We start from the raw sequence: 15,008 nt of genomic DNA on the forward strand, positions 1-15,008 counted from the left end.
ATGGGCCAATTCTGACAATAACGTATTCTCGTCCCTGGTGCAGGGGACGGTGGGGGACGGCAGGGGACGGTGGGGGACGGTGGGGACGACGGGGGACGGCAGGGGACGGTGGGGGACGGCCGGGGACGACGGGGGACAGCAAGGGACGGTGGGGGACGGTGGGGGACGGTGGGGGACGGTGGGGGACGGTGGGGACGGTTGGGACGGCCGGGGACGACGGGGGACGGCAGGGGACGGCGGGTGACGGTGGGTGACAGCGGGTGACAGCCAGGTGCTATCAAATCCATCCTATCCACGCCGTGTTCCTAAACCCTCTGAGAGTAATTCTGAGATCACCAAAGAATAGTGTAGTGTGATAGAGACAGGCAGGAGAAGATAAATAGCAGAAAGGATTTGCAGTAAAGGAGAAGTACGAGGGGAGAACAGACCAGATTCAACACTTTAACTTTCATTGCCTCTTCACATTCTTGCCCAGCTCACTTCAGTATTGAATTCCCGTTGCTACCTCTATGTCACTTGAGAATGAAGCTACCGGATCACAAGATACGATCTGGGATTTTGATATTGACACAGTCTCTGGACTTACAAATAGTGCAAGTCTTACAACGATTTCTGTACAACCGGTTGAAGGGAGTCGGGGAAGTAGTCCAGGCAGTGCATTAAGTAGTGCTCCCAGTAGACTTTTAACCCCCACTATCGGAAGTAATCAAGGAGAGGATGGGTATGGGATGGGATCAGAAAGAAGAATTTATGAATGGAGCAGACGAATTCGCAAAAGTTGGGTCTATTTCCCTGAAAATGGATCTGAGTATACTACAATGGAGGGAAAAACATGCTGGTGATGTGCTCGTTGTAAGTTACTCTCGCTTGATCCTAGCATAAATTTTCACTCGGTTTTGACATAGTATCTAGGCCCATCTAAGGGATTAAGTGTGACCTTTGCCGATTCATCCACTAAGAATATGATCGAGCACTTGCATGAAATACATAAAATTGGAAAGGATGGTCCAATTCCACTGGAGGATGGCCAGGAGTTGATCGAAACCGCCTTCGGAAAAACCTGCCCTCAAGTAACTTTCAATACAGACCTCTTCCGGGATCTCCTACTACAATGGATAATCGAGAACCATATCAGCTTTAGCCAAGTAGAAAAAAGTTCTTTCCGAGTACTTTTAAGATATCTTGTTGCTTGTGTAAGTTTCCTTTTTTTTTTTTTTTTTTTCAATAGGAAGAGGGAGTCAGGTCAATGGTAGAACTTTTAGTGAATTTAACTTATATGGATTATCCCTGCAGAATGCCACCTATACTGAGATACCATGTGCCCTTCCAAGCTCGGCCAATACTATTAAGAGTTGGATTCTAGAGCAATTCCATTGTTCGCAACAGAGTCTGATGTGCTTGTTTTGACAAAGTAGAAGCAAGGTCTACTTTACCTTCGATATGTGGATGTCATTGAACTATCGTGCCTTTCTTGGGGTTGTCGCATACTGGTTAGACTCTGACTACAAACTTCAGAGTACAGTAATTGGAATGTGGTGATTTTCCGGGCAGCATACTGGGGAAAACTTGGCTGCTTGTTTTCTTGAAATTTTGGAGGCGTATAGCATAATTGATAAGATTGGATACTTTACACTTGATAATGCAAGCAATAACGATACAGTACTGCAACATATCACCCAGCACTTAAAGGGACTTGATATTCCATTTGATCACATACAACGTCGTCCGCGTTGCTTTAGTCACGTCATAAACCTTGTTGTTAAGGCCTTTCTATGAGGATCTGATGCGGAGGTCTTTGAGGCACAGATATCTACATATCATGATCTCCAACAGGAAATGGAGAAATTGGAGGCCTGGTGACAGAAAGGACCTCTGGGAAAACTCCACAATATTATTACCTGGATATTGTGATTGCCACAAAGAAGGGAACGATTCCAAGCTGAAGTGAAAAAGTCTCCAGGTCCTACTATGAAAGCGGTAGCTCTTATTCATGGGAATACTACATGATGGGGGAGCGACTATATAACTGGCACGGGTACTCTGTTATTGGTTTTGTTTTATGTTTTGTTTTAAGTATCGCTTTGATACATGGTTTGTTTTAAGTATTGCTTTGATACTTGGTTTGTTTTAAGTATCGCTTGATACTTAGTTTTGTTTTATGTTTTGTTATAAGTATTGCTTTGATACTTAGTTTGTTTTAAGTATCACTTGATACTTGATTTTGTTTTATGTTTTGTTTTAAGTATCACTTTAATACTTGGTTTGTTTTAAGTATTACTTTGATACTTGATTAGTTTTACTAAAGTGTATCGATTGATACCTTTGATTAGTTTCATTCATGCTAGACATGAACAGATTTGTGTATTTAAAGACCGCCAGTTTCTACGATAGAAAAGACACACTTCGACAGACAGTATTTCAATATACTTGGTTGAACAGTTACTTCTTTGTTCCTCAGAACACCCTCAAAGCCTTCTTTAGTTCTCAGCTCTCACCTCCTCTCTGGTAGAGCAGGCTACCTGTCAACTATTGTACCTATTACCGATAACGTGATTAGCACCTTGTGAACACATTACAGACTACGATGCTCTTATTTGCACCTTTGAACTTCGGGACCCACTAGAGGAATTCGTATAGCGAGTTCTTCGCCGTAATAAAGATCAAGAAAATGATGGTACCCCTACCTCTCTCCAGCTGGATGAGCTAACCCCTAGTGACTGGAATACCTTGCATGAAATCATGCATATTCTGCAGCCCTTCCGGAAATGGCAGTTGATTTTGCAGAGTAAAGTCCACTTCGGGCAACTTCATGACATATTTCTAGCCATGGACAAACTTCTCTACCAGCTTGAAGAATCTCGAGAGCATGAGATGCAACACATCTGAACTTCTGTTAACCTTGAGTGGAATCTACTCAATAAGTATGACATGCTTGTTTCCCTTACACCCCTACTGTTAACTGAGTAACTCTCAATAGCTCACACTTTTTAGGTATTATACATTAACAGATCTTGTTCCAGCACACTTCCTTGTAGTAACCCTTAATCCAGAAATGAAGTATAAATACTTCGAGAATGAGTGAGAAGTGAGACCAGATTGGATTGAGAACGCGAAATCTACAGTTGACTCAGTTTGGAAATCAGATTACAAATCTATTTCTTCTCATACCAATCAAACTATCCTGCTACCCATAGCTTCTCCAAGGGCTTCTTCGGCTCGACCTCTGGCTTCAAATGATTTCTCTTTTCTATAAGAGTTACCGCATCTTAGAGATTTACCCGATTGGAAGAAGAAAAAAAGATGAAGGCTTATTGGAGATGATTGGGATGAGCTTCAGCGATATCTTGAGCGTGAAACCGAAGATGATCTTCCTAGCGGCTGTAACCGGTACGGGTACTCGGTTATTGGTTTTGTTTTATGTTTTGTTTTAAGTATCGCTTTGATACTTGGTTTTGTTTTATGTTTTGTTTTAAGTATCGCTTTGATACTTGGTTTGTTTTAAGTATCGTTTGATACTTGGTTTTGTTTTATGTTTTGTTTTAAGTATCGCTTTGATACTTAAGGAGTTTTACCAAAGAGTATCAATTGATACCTTTGATTAGTTTCGTTCATGCTAGACATGAACAGATTTGTGTATTTAAAGACTGCCTGTTTCTACGATAGAAAAGGCAGACTTCGACAGACAGTATTTCAATATACTTGGTTGAACGGTTACTTCTTTGTTCCTCAGTACACCCTTGAAGCCTCCTTTAGTTCTCAGCTCTCACCTCCTCTCTGGAAGAGCAGGCCACCTGCCAACTATCGTACCTATTACCGTTAACGTGATTAGCACCTTGCGAACACGTTACAGCGGCCCACTGCAGCATTGGATTAACTACTTTGAGGATCTTCAGAAAAAGGGTTTAGCCCAAATGGCGATTAACATCTTTACTATTCCTGCAATGTCAGCTGATCCCGAGAGGCTTTTTAGTAGGTATGTAAACTGACTTAAACTCTTCTCTTCTACTTGATCTTCCTAAACTTTGACTATTGTCTTTAAACATTGCTAATTATTCTCACAGTTCATAACTACTACTAACTGTAACATGTTCGCAAGGTGCTAATCACGTTATCAGTAATAGATACGATAGTTGGCAGGTGGCCTGCTCTTCCAGAGAGGAGGCGAGAGCTGAGAACTAAAGGAGGCTTTGAGGGTGTATTGAGGAACAAAGACGTAACTGTTCAACCAAGTATATTGAAATACTGTCTGTCAAAGTCTGCCTTTTCTATCGTAGAAACAGGAGGTCTTTAAATACACAAATCTGCTCATGTCTAGCATGAACGAAACTAATCAAAGGTATCAATCGATACACTTTGGTGAAACTAATTAAGTATCAAAAGGATACTTAAAACAAAACATAAAACAAAACTAAGTATCAAATGATACTTAAAACAAACTAAGTATCAAAGCGATACTTAAAACAAAACATAAAACAAAACCAAGTATCAAAGCGATACTTAAAACAAAACATAAAACAAAACCAAGTATCAAACGATACTTAAAACAAACCAAGTATCAAAGCGATACTTAAAACAAAACATAAAACAAAACCAATAACTGAGTACCCGTACCGGTTACACTAACAGATAGGAGAAATCGATTGGGAGACCACATTATAGAGGCATCTGAATGCCTCAAATCCTGGTTAGGTTTTGGAATTATTTATGGTGGGGTGAACTCAGATGTGAATCGCATGGAGAGTACACTTAAGCCTTTAGAGCTACACTCATTAGGCCTTCGTTCTTCCTCTGTCATTTAAGTCTTTTTATTTTTTTTTACTTTTTATTTTTATTTTTATTTTTTATTTTCGTTGATTGCTTCTCCTCTTTCTTTTTTGTCTAAGATACTAGCTAGTTATTGTTCATGATCATAATATAGTAGCCAAACAAGATTCAAATTGATATCTATTTGGCAAAATAAATTGGATCAGAAGCCCACTGCTAGAATACAAGCTTTTCTCCAATGCTTAGTATTTCGACAAGTGGACTACATATCACCAATCCTATATCACGCTTGTAGTTCTAATATTGTCCAATACTAGTATAAATTCTAAGCATGCTAACTATTATTACTATTTGTCTTTAGTTAATACTTGGAAAGGAAATTAGACCCGGGAGTGGGGGACATTTATGTGGGGGACGGCGGGGGTAACCGTCCTTTGCTCACAATTGTCGGGCAAGTTAAGGAAAAGACGGGACGGGACGACACAATGTCGTCCGTCCTCGTCCTGGCCCAGGACGGACGGACTGCCCTGTTGCGAACACTGGAGAGTGGTCGAACACCGTTGGAATTAGCGGCCGTGTCTGGGTATGAGGAAATTGTCAAGATGCTGCTGGAGCGGAATGATGTCAATCCTGACACGGTGGATGAGAGGGACCGAACACCATTTTTTTGGGCTGCCATGTCTGAGCGTGAGCGGATCATGAAGGTGCTATTGGAGCGGTGCAATGTCAACCCGGAAGCGGTGGATACGAGCAGCGAAACACCACCTCCCTTGGCTGCAGTGTATTAATGGGGAATTGTTGTAGCGCAGTGGAACGATTGATCGACGATGATGGGACTCGCGTGAGTACACCACAGGAGGAACGATGATTGAAGTGGAGAGAGTGTTTTTCGATGATAGGTACAGAGAGAAAACTCGAGAGAAGGGAAGGAATGAAGCTTCATTAAATACAATTTGTAGTGGCTGACATCCCACATGTGCACACCACCCTATGTGTTGCCCCCAGGGCAATAGACCTCGCCGTGTCTATTCCAATCCCAATACTATTCCACGATGGGATTACTCCATTATGTATGAGCATGAGGAAATTGTGGACATGTTAATCAAGCGGAACGGCGCCGGTTCCGGCGCTACACATGAGATTAGCACAACCCCATTTTTGCAGGCGGCCACAAGTGGGCAAGATAGAATAGCGGAGGCGCAATTTGGGTGGAACCATGTCAACCGGGAAACGGCGAATGATAGTGACCGAAAACCACATCCATGGGCTGCCGAAAATGGCTGCGCAGGAGGAGAGCAGTTGCTATGGGGCGGATATGACTCCACCACCAAATAAGTGCCCAGGGAGGAATTATTTGAGTCCTTCAAAACCAAGCCGTCCAAGCTACCCGAACCCCCGTCTAAGAAGATCCGCAGGTTTTGATACCTCCGGTCACAACCCATCCCTCGATGCATTCCGTCGTTGATTGGGGATTCCCACTCATATTTTTCCAAACCTATCCCCATAGTTACCCCCTCAGCGCCCCACCTCCACTACTCGTCTCAATTCTTTATTGCTGTCTACATGTCCACTATGATAGCGATGGGTAGAATTTTCATGGTGTTGTCACTAGAGAATTATGTGTGAAATGGGCAAACGGCCCAGTTTCCTTCCCATCACCTCTAGGTCACCCCCCGCGATTTTCTATTTTCTTTCAAAGATTGGTCCTAGCTCTTTTGGGTGTCTACTAACAATACCACACAATACTATCATGTCTTGGTCCCTACTTCGTTGGCTTATTATGCGGAAGGAAGGAGAAAAGAAAAATGAAGGCGAAAACTATGGAAGTTGGGAGGTGATTGTGCGCAAATCTTGATTGTGGAAGTTTTCCTATGTTTCGAAAGTGTTGCAGGTGGTTTCGTTTGATCCGGGGTTGTGGCGATTTTACGGGAAGGTCCTCCAGCTAAGCTTCTCGTTTATTACAATGGAAGTGTGCGGAGGAATGGAGGTAGTATCTATGGCGGTCCATGGAGAAATCGGGATTCTTTTATTATATTTTGTATATATTCTTGAACCTCAACTCCGATATTTATGGAAGCAACTTAGAACCGAGCACTACGGCCGCGACCTCCAAAGATGTCGAAAAGGCAATGGAAAAATAGCGGTCCCGAGGCATCACCAGATATCCCGGTAACGACGATAGTATAACCATTACTAGTAGGGCGTGAGATTCGTATTATACAAGTTTGTATAATACAGTAGAATACCGTATAAAAAACGCATAATATTATTAAATACCTATTTTATTCAACAGGTAAAAAATTTCACTCAAACTGCACACGGGGGTATGAAGCTGCAAATTGCAGTTGGCAGATAAGTTATTATAATTTTTTACCTATATTCGATAGCCCTAGCTGCCATGCATGGGCACGAGGAAATTTCAGACATGTTGCTCAAGCGGACCGATGCCAATTCCGAAATTACAGATGACTCTGGCGCAATACCATCTCCGCGGCAGCCGTAGGCGGGCAAGAGGGAATAACGAAGGCACTATTTGAGCAGAATCACGTCGACCCGGAAACGCTAGGTGATCATGGCCGAGCACTGCATCCATGGAGTGCCGAAAATGGGCGAGTGGGAGCTGAACAGTTGCTAGAGGGCCGACATGACCCCACCGCTGAATCAGCACCCGGGGAGGAATCACTTGAGTTCTCCGAACTGAGCCGCCCGAGCTACCTGAACCCCCGCTCTAAATGGTCCGGCGGTTTTGATATCTCCAGCCACAGCTCTCGCCCCCCGTTCATACACTCGATGCACTCTCCTTTGTCAAATGGAAGATCCCCCCTTCTTTCCAATGCTTTCTCCCATAGCTGCCCCCATAGCTGCCCCCAAATCTATTACTCGCCTGCCAATCAGTTCGTTATTGCTACTCAAATGTTATCTGTTGTGAGGATGAGCGTGCTATTGATGGCGCTGTAACTGAAGAAGCATGTGCACGAAAGTGAACGGCCACTTTCTCAGCACTTCCGAGTCATTGCCTATGATTTCCTATTTTCTTCCCACCCTTGTTGTTTCTCTCTCACGCCTCCTTTCTCATTTATCTATCTCTCCTGCTGCTAGCTGGAGTGCCCTTGTTTTTTATTTACAAAAACTTAATTCTAGCTCTTCTGGGAGCTCAACAATATCACATATTTACCATTACCTCCTGATCACTACTTCATGATTATATCGCACGAAAGGAAGAATGTGATGGAGGTCGGCTATGATCGTGCGCAGATGTGGTCCTAGGAAGGTATGTTCTGGTTCATCATTTCTATAGAGGTTGCTAGCTACTGGTTCACTTTATAGTGAAAACTCTGCTCGTACATGTGAGCCCTAAATCCCTGCTATGCCCTATACCTCCATGCGTGCCCTAATATGTTTCTCCAGTGCAACATACTACTACTGGGATTATTATACCATCACTCCCCCTAATCCCACCTAGTGCGCTCAAAAACAAAAAAACTTTTTGACTATAAAAAGAGAAAAAAAATAAAAATATTGGTTCCATGACCTTCAGTCTAGTACATGCCTAACATCGCTACACATTGCTCATGCTTTGTCTTTGCTAGTGACTTCGTCAATCCGTCTGCTACCATCTCATCTGTCCTGATATACTCTATCTCTGCCTCCCCTTTCTCAACTATTTCCTTCAGCCAGAAATAACGTACACCGACATGCCTCGTAGATGCCCTAAACTTCCCATTTGTAAGGCTAGCAATACAGGCCTGATTGTCATAAAATATTCTGATGTGTGGTCTCTCCTTCTCTTCCTGCTTCCAGTAAATTGACGGGTAGAGCTCTTTTTGGACCTTTTGTAGCCAGATTCCTTCCTCGGCTGCTAGCGCTGTCGCGTTAAACTCTGCATCCGCCGTAGACTTTGCCATGGTTCTCTGTTTTAGGGATTTCCAGTTGACAATCGCTCCGTATGGGTCAATGATCACGAAACCAGTTGTAGACTTCATTCCGTCAATCTCCCCCGCAAAGTTGGCGTCGGCGTAGACTGTCAGTACTAGATCGCTTGTTTGCTTACTTGCTCCTCTACCCAACAGCAGACGGTATTCCTTTGTCGCTTGAACATATCTAAGTATTCTTTTTACCACCTGCCAGTGAAGAGTAGATGGATTTGCAGCAAAATGTCCAACGAGTCCGGCAGCGTAGGCGATGTCTGGCCTTGTTGTAATGGCTGCATACGTCAGACTTCCTACTACCTCCTGATAAGTACGTAGGTTGGCGCTCTCCTCCACTTCAGTTCTTTGGTGCAATTTAATCTTAGGATCAAGAGGTGTCGAGCACCCTTTACAGTGTTCCATAGAGAATCTGGTGAGAATTTTCGACAGGTAGGTTTGTTGGCTGAGATACATGTCCTCTTATCCCTATCGTGTTCGACAAGCATGCTGAGAAAAAATCTGACATTTCCCAAGTCTTTTACCTGAAACGCTCACGTATACGGTTCTTTATTTCCGTAACTTCTCCCTTTTTTCCAATAAGCAGAAGATCATCCACCCACGCGATAACCATCGCTCCGGTGTCTGAGACATAGATTCCTGCTTTGTAGAGTGACGGTTTTATCTTCATTTGCTCGATAAAGTAGGTCTCGAGCATGTGATACCAATTGTGTCCAGCTTGCTTTAAACCATAAAGGCTTCTTTTCAACTTTACGATGATCTGTGTATCGGGTTTCTTCACCTTTCTACCTGAATCCTGCGTCATAAGTCTCACGCTTCCATCTTTTGTCATGAAAGAATTCTTAGAAAGCTTCAGATATAGTTCTTCATCGATTCGACTCTCAAGAAACGCGGTCACAATATCCAACTGAGTAATTTCCTTATCCTCCGCTGCCACCTTGAACAGGATAATACGTATTACAGCGTATGAGATTGTAGGAGAATATGTCTCGGTAAAATCGATTCCGGGTTTCTGTCGGAATCCGCATGCTACAAGCCTAGCTTTGTACGGTGCAACCTTTCCGTCCTCTCCAACCTTCTCTTGTAGTACCATTCGTGAACTAATTGGTCTTGCTTCAATCGGTAGGCTTCCAGGGTCTATCACTCCACATGTCTCGTGATTCTCAAGCGATTTGAGTTCGTTATTGATTGCATTAATCCAATGGTCATGGCCTGGACACCTCAAGGCCTCTTCAATACTGCCTGGTCCATCGTTGACCATAAAAACAAGATCAGGCTCAAAAACTGTGTTCGCGTCGTCCTCATCGTCTTGTCTTCTTTTAGCCAATTCGTCTATTCCAGCAACTCCCCCAGTAGTGCCGGAATTGAGTTCAAATATCCGCTGTCTCTCCACGGATGCTTGTGCTCTCCTCTCATTCCTTGGCTGGGATTCATCGAGTTTAGAATGTAGAGAATCCACCTTCCTCCAGGTGTGTTCAACTTGTGCGAGTGCATCTTGTGAATTTACATCATAATCAGCAACAGGGTCTCCTTCAACAGGTGGACTTCCAGTCACTGTTACACCTTTCCTCACAGGTACCTGATTTGGAGCTTCGTAATCGGATCTCAATCATTCTCGTCCTGCGCATCTTCTCGTTCTACTACTACTCCAGCTTCCACTTTTACTACTAGCTTCTCCTTCTTCTTCACGCTTAGCCCTCGCCATACTCCTCGTGGTAGGGCCAGTGTGTTGAGGTTTCATGGTGATAGGTTGGACTTTCTCTTCGGAGTCTTCCATCGGCAAGAATACACTGTTCGTTGCTTGTTGAAAAAATGGAGTATCTTCGTAGAAAACTGCTTCGTCATCATGGTATATCCAACAAATATAAGCTTCTCGGCTCTTGGGCTCCATTTTTTATCTGCTCGGTTGGCCGGATGAATGTAGGCATAGGCTGTACGGCCCCAGATGCGTAGGTGTTCTACTTTCGGTTTCTTCCCAAACCAAAGCTCAAATGGTGTTGCTTCCATCCCATGCGTTCCCTTTGTAATTGAGATGTTTTTCAAGTAAGCTGTCGTTTGAATTGCTTCTGCCCAGTACGAGTTTTGTGCGCCGGCCTGTTTAAGTAATGCATTTGCCCTTCCAATAAGAACGCGATTCCTATTTTCTGAAATACCATCTTCTTGTGGTGTATATGGTACGGTGGTGTGTGCTTCAATCCCATTCTTCTCTAGCTCTCTTAAGAATGTAGCACCGGTAAACTCTCCTCCACCCTCTGTTCTCATGGTTTTGATTACATAACCACCTCCATTCTGCGAGTGCACTTTCTCCACATGGGTTCTATAATTTTTAAAACATTCGGCTGCCTCGCTCTTCTTCTTCAGGAAATACACAGCCGTAAACTTGGTATAATCGTCGATTAGAAGCATGAAGTAGGAGCTTCCACCAATTGACTTATGCTTCATTGGTACGCACGAATCTGAGTGAACGATCTCTAGTGGTGCGGATGTCCTGTGCTCTGCACGGCGGAATAGTAGTCTCGTCATCTTTCCTTCCAAACAGGATTCACACCGATGTCGACCATTCGTAGACTGAATCACCGGCATCCCATTGACAAGCTGCTTGTTACTCATCTTCAATACAGCATCGGCGTACAGGTGTCCGAAACGTTTGTGCCATAGAGTCAACTGTGTACTGTCACTCATTATAAATGCTGCCTCAATAGGAATTTCACGAGTAACTAGAGTAAACATCCGGTTTGATTTAATTGCAATCGCAGAAAGTAATCCGTCCTTGTACACTTCTATTATGTTGCTGGTGAATAGAATCTTGATCTTCTTCTCCACAAGATGGAGAACTGAAATGAGATTGGTCAGTCCAGCGTCTGGAACGTAGAGAACATCACACAACTGGACTGTTCCTCTCCCTCTTTCTGGTATCCAAATTGGTAGCTGTACATTCCCGATTCCTACAGCTGGTACCACCTTGCCCGTGGCAGTTTTAATATGCCTCGTACCTCTAGGTAGGTCTCTGAACGTTTCCTTCAGAAAAAGATCTTTGTGGTTAGTAATGTGGCTTGTGCATCTGGAGTCTAACACCCAGATCCCTTCATTCTCTTCTGCGTCGCCAATCCAGGCTTTATCGATTAAGGCCTTATCAGTAGTCAGACCCAGATCACTGGAATCAACATTCCGAGTATCAGTCATCACGCTACAAAACCGTCTTGCTGCTCCAGCTACTACCTGCTCCCCCAGGCCCCCAACAGTCATCTGCTGCGTGGCCTTCACCTTCCAGTTTTCAACATCTTCAGTCATCCACATCTGTTCATCCATCATCCCCACACTATCTGTGTTTCTGCTCTGTAGGTTTCCACCTTTCTTCTTTCTGCTCGTCCCTTTTGACCAGCATTCCCTCTCGCGGTAGCCTTTCTTGCTACACTTATAGCAATTTCTCGTGAACTGTTTTGAACTAGTAGGTTAGCTATGTCTTGTATTGGACTTGCTGTTTCCGGAATCCTCATTCGGTTGTTTCCATCTTGAGCTTCTACTCGATGCAAATAAGGCTTGTCCAGGTTCGATTGACTTGTCTCTCTTGAATTTGGCTTCAGACGCCTTGAGCTGAGACTGTAGTCTGATATAGTCGGAGTTCGTGATGGTGGTGGAAAATTGTGGTTCCATAACGTAGGTCCAAGCTTTCCATTCAGCGGTCTTGGGGAGTCTGTGGAAAACATGGAAAATCATTTGTGACATTGTGGGTATTTGACCGCAAAGAGATAGTTTATCTTTAATGTCTTTAAGTTTGTTGAGATAGTTGAGTATTGTTCCGCACTCCTTGAGCTGACATTCATAGAGTCCCACCTGTAAGTGGTTGGCGTCGTAGCTGACTTAAACCTGATAGTTCCGCTTGATGTCGTCCCAGATTCTCTGTGGCATATCCCAAAACGATTCATTGTAGTTGATAATAATCGAATCTGCCATCGCAAGTTTCAAATCGCCATTGGCCTTTTGAATACGTCTTCTCTGGTTCATGTACTGCTGCTGGTCTTCCTTGAAGTTGTTGCTTTCTTTTGCGGGTGCTATCATAATCTCCTCTACTCCAGAAGTAAGATCCCAAAGACCTTCTCTGAGTAGATAGGCACCCATCCTTATAGACCACATGCGGTAGGTTGTCCCATCCAATTTCTCTATCATCATCCCTGACTTGCCCAATGGTATACCATCTTGTTCACTCATTGCGGCGTTACGACACTTTTCTTTTCTTACAGCTACTCTCGCAGTTTCTGAAAAACAAATAAAAATTTGACGTATGAAAGAAATCGGTATGCCTCAAACGTGCTCTGTATTTTTACCCTGATGCGTAGTGGCTCATAACCTGATGGAGGTCGGCTATGATCGTGCGCAGATGTGGCCCTAGGAAGGTATGTTCTGGTTCATCATTTCTATAGAGGTTGCTAGCTACCGGTTCACTTTATAGTGAAAACTCTGCTCGTACATGTGAGCCCTAAATCCCTGCTATGCCCTATACCTCCATGCGTGCCCTAATATGCTTTCTCCAGTGCAACATACTACTACTGGGATTATTATACCATCAGAATGTGCTAAAGATTCTTACAGGAGATAAAATACTGTACAAAGTAGAAACGGGTATAGATAACTCGTAACTTAATTCTCTCAGATCGCGATCAGACTAAACTAACTGTAGACAGGAGCGCATAAAAAATACAACGGCGCCTATTCAAATTGAATTGATTGGCAAATCTGGAATAAAAAAGGTAAACTATTTCCTTGCATTACCCGACATCTGTCCAATAAGAGAAGTGCTTCACTCCCAGAAAAAGGGGTTTTGGCAACTAGAGCTAAAGATCAGGTTATTATCAGTGTAGTTGGTGATTACCATCAGTGCAACTTTAGCCATCTCTCCTGTACCACCCCATTGTGGCTTTCGCTCAATATTGCATTCCCGGCCTTCAAGTCGCTGGTATCCCCATCTGATAGTCGAAGTTATCCAAATATCTAGGTGTTCTGGGTGTGACCAAGAGCATCGCAGTGGATTTGTGTGACTAGTAAAAACCAGTGGCGAACTAAAACTACCTTGATGATTTGAAAAGCAATGCGAGAAAAATAGTTAAATAAGTGAACAAACCGGTCGAAGTAGCTCTCCTAATGGCATCCATCCTTGACTCGTCTCTTTTTTCGTTGGGGAGTGGGCTTTTCTCCGCCACGTGACCCCTCCCACCGTCAACGACCGCACTGCACCCAAGAGCCCCCGAAATCCCCACCGCTCGGATCTAGAAGTGCATAGAACGGGTTCCCCGGGGTTTACACCATTTTACAGCCAGAATAAACAACGAAGGGATTTGTAAGCTGTGCGGATGCCAACACTGTAGAATTTAATGGCCGAACACCTCCCTTTGGAGCACCAGGGGGTGAACATGAGGATACTGAAGCGACCCCCCGAACGCAAGGATGTAGATCCCGACTCATCTGATAACGGCGGCCAAAAACAGAGCTCTTGGAGGCGGCCATGTGGGGGCGTGGGGATATAGCAAGGCTACTCCTCGAGCCGAGGGATGTCAATCCCGACTCATATGATAGCGATTCCAAACACTGCTCTCTTTGGCGACTGGCGGAAATGCTGGGCGCAGACGGGTGGTGAACGGGCTCCCGGAACGGCAGCGCGGATTTTTCCCGCTCTAGATGTATACGCTCTCCAGTTACCAGTTCGGCGGACCGTACTCTCTCCCTTGACAAATGCAATCCCTGACCCATTCAATAACGGCAACCTAGTGTAATCGTTGTGATCTCTTGGGGGTGATTTCATGGATCTTTTGTAGCCATTCTGCAATGACCTCGATATCGCTACACATAAGTAACGCCCACCACAACGATTATCCAACGCTCTTCTTCTCTCTTCTCACCTTCCTTCCGCCACTCGCCCTAGCCCTTCCAATGTACTTATCATAACTCTGGTTTCATTATCCACTTTAGTCCGCGTCCCTTCTTCTCAATTCCGGGTGTTTTCTTTATATCCCCTAGTCTCTCACTCGCTTGTTTCTCGCAATATTTCTATCTTAATTCTTCTATTCTTGCCTCTGCATTCAATATGCTATGTTGGTAGTAGGGTGTCAGTAGATGGGATCGGATGGGATAATCTATAGCGGAGTTACCCCGCCCAAGCTATATGATAATTTAGGCAAACCACTCGGGCCCGGAGTAGACAGAGTGACACTTTGTGAATGTAATAAGGGTAAAACACTCCATGACATTCGAGCCTGTACTGTACTGTACCAATTAAATTAAAACCTGACTCTTGGACATTTTTATTGAGGGCGGGAAAATGCG

Source organism: Tuber melanosporum (genome assembly GCF_000151645.1).
Source record: "Tuber melanosporum whole genome shotgun sequence assembly, scaffold_127, strain Mel28".
NCBI lineage: Eukaryota > Fungi > Ascomycota > Pezizomycetes > Pezizales > Tuberaceae > Tuber > Tuber melanosporum.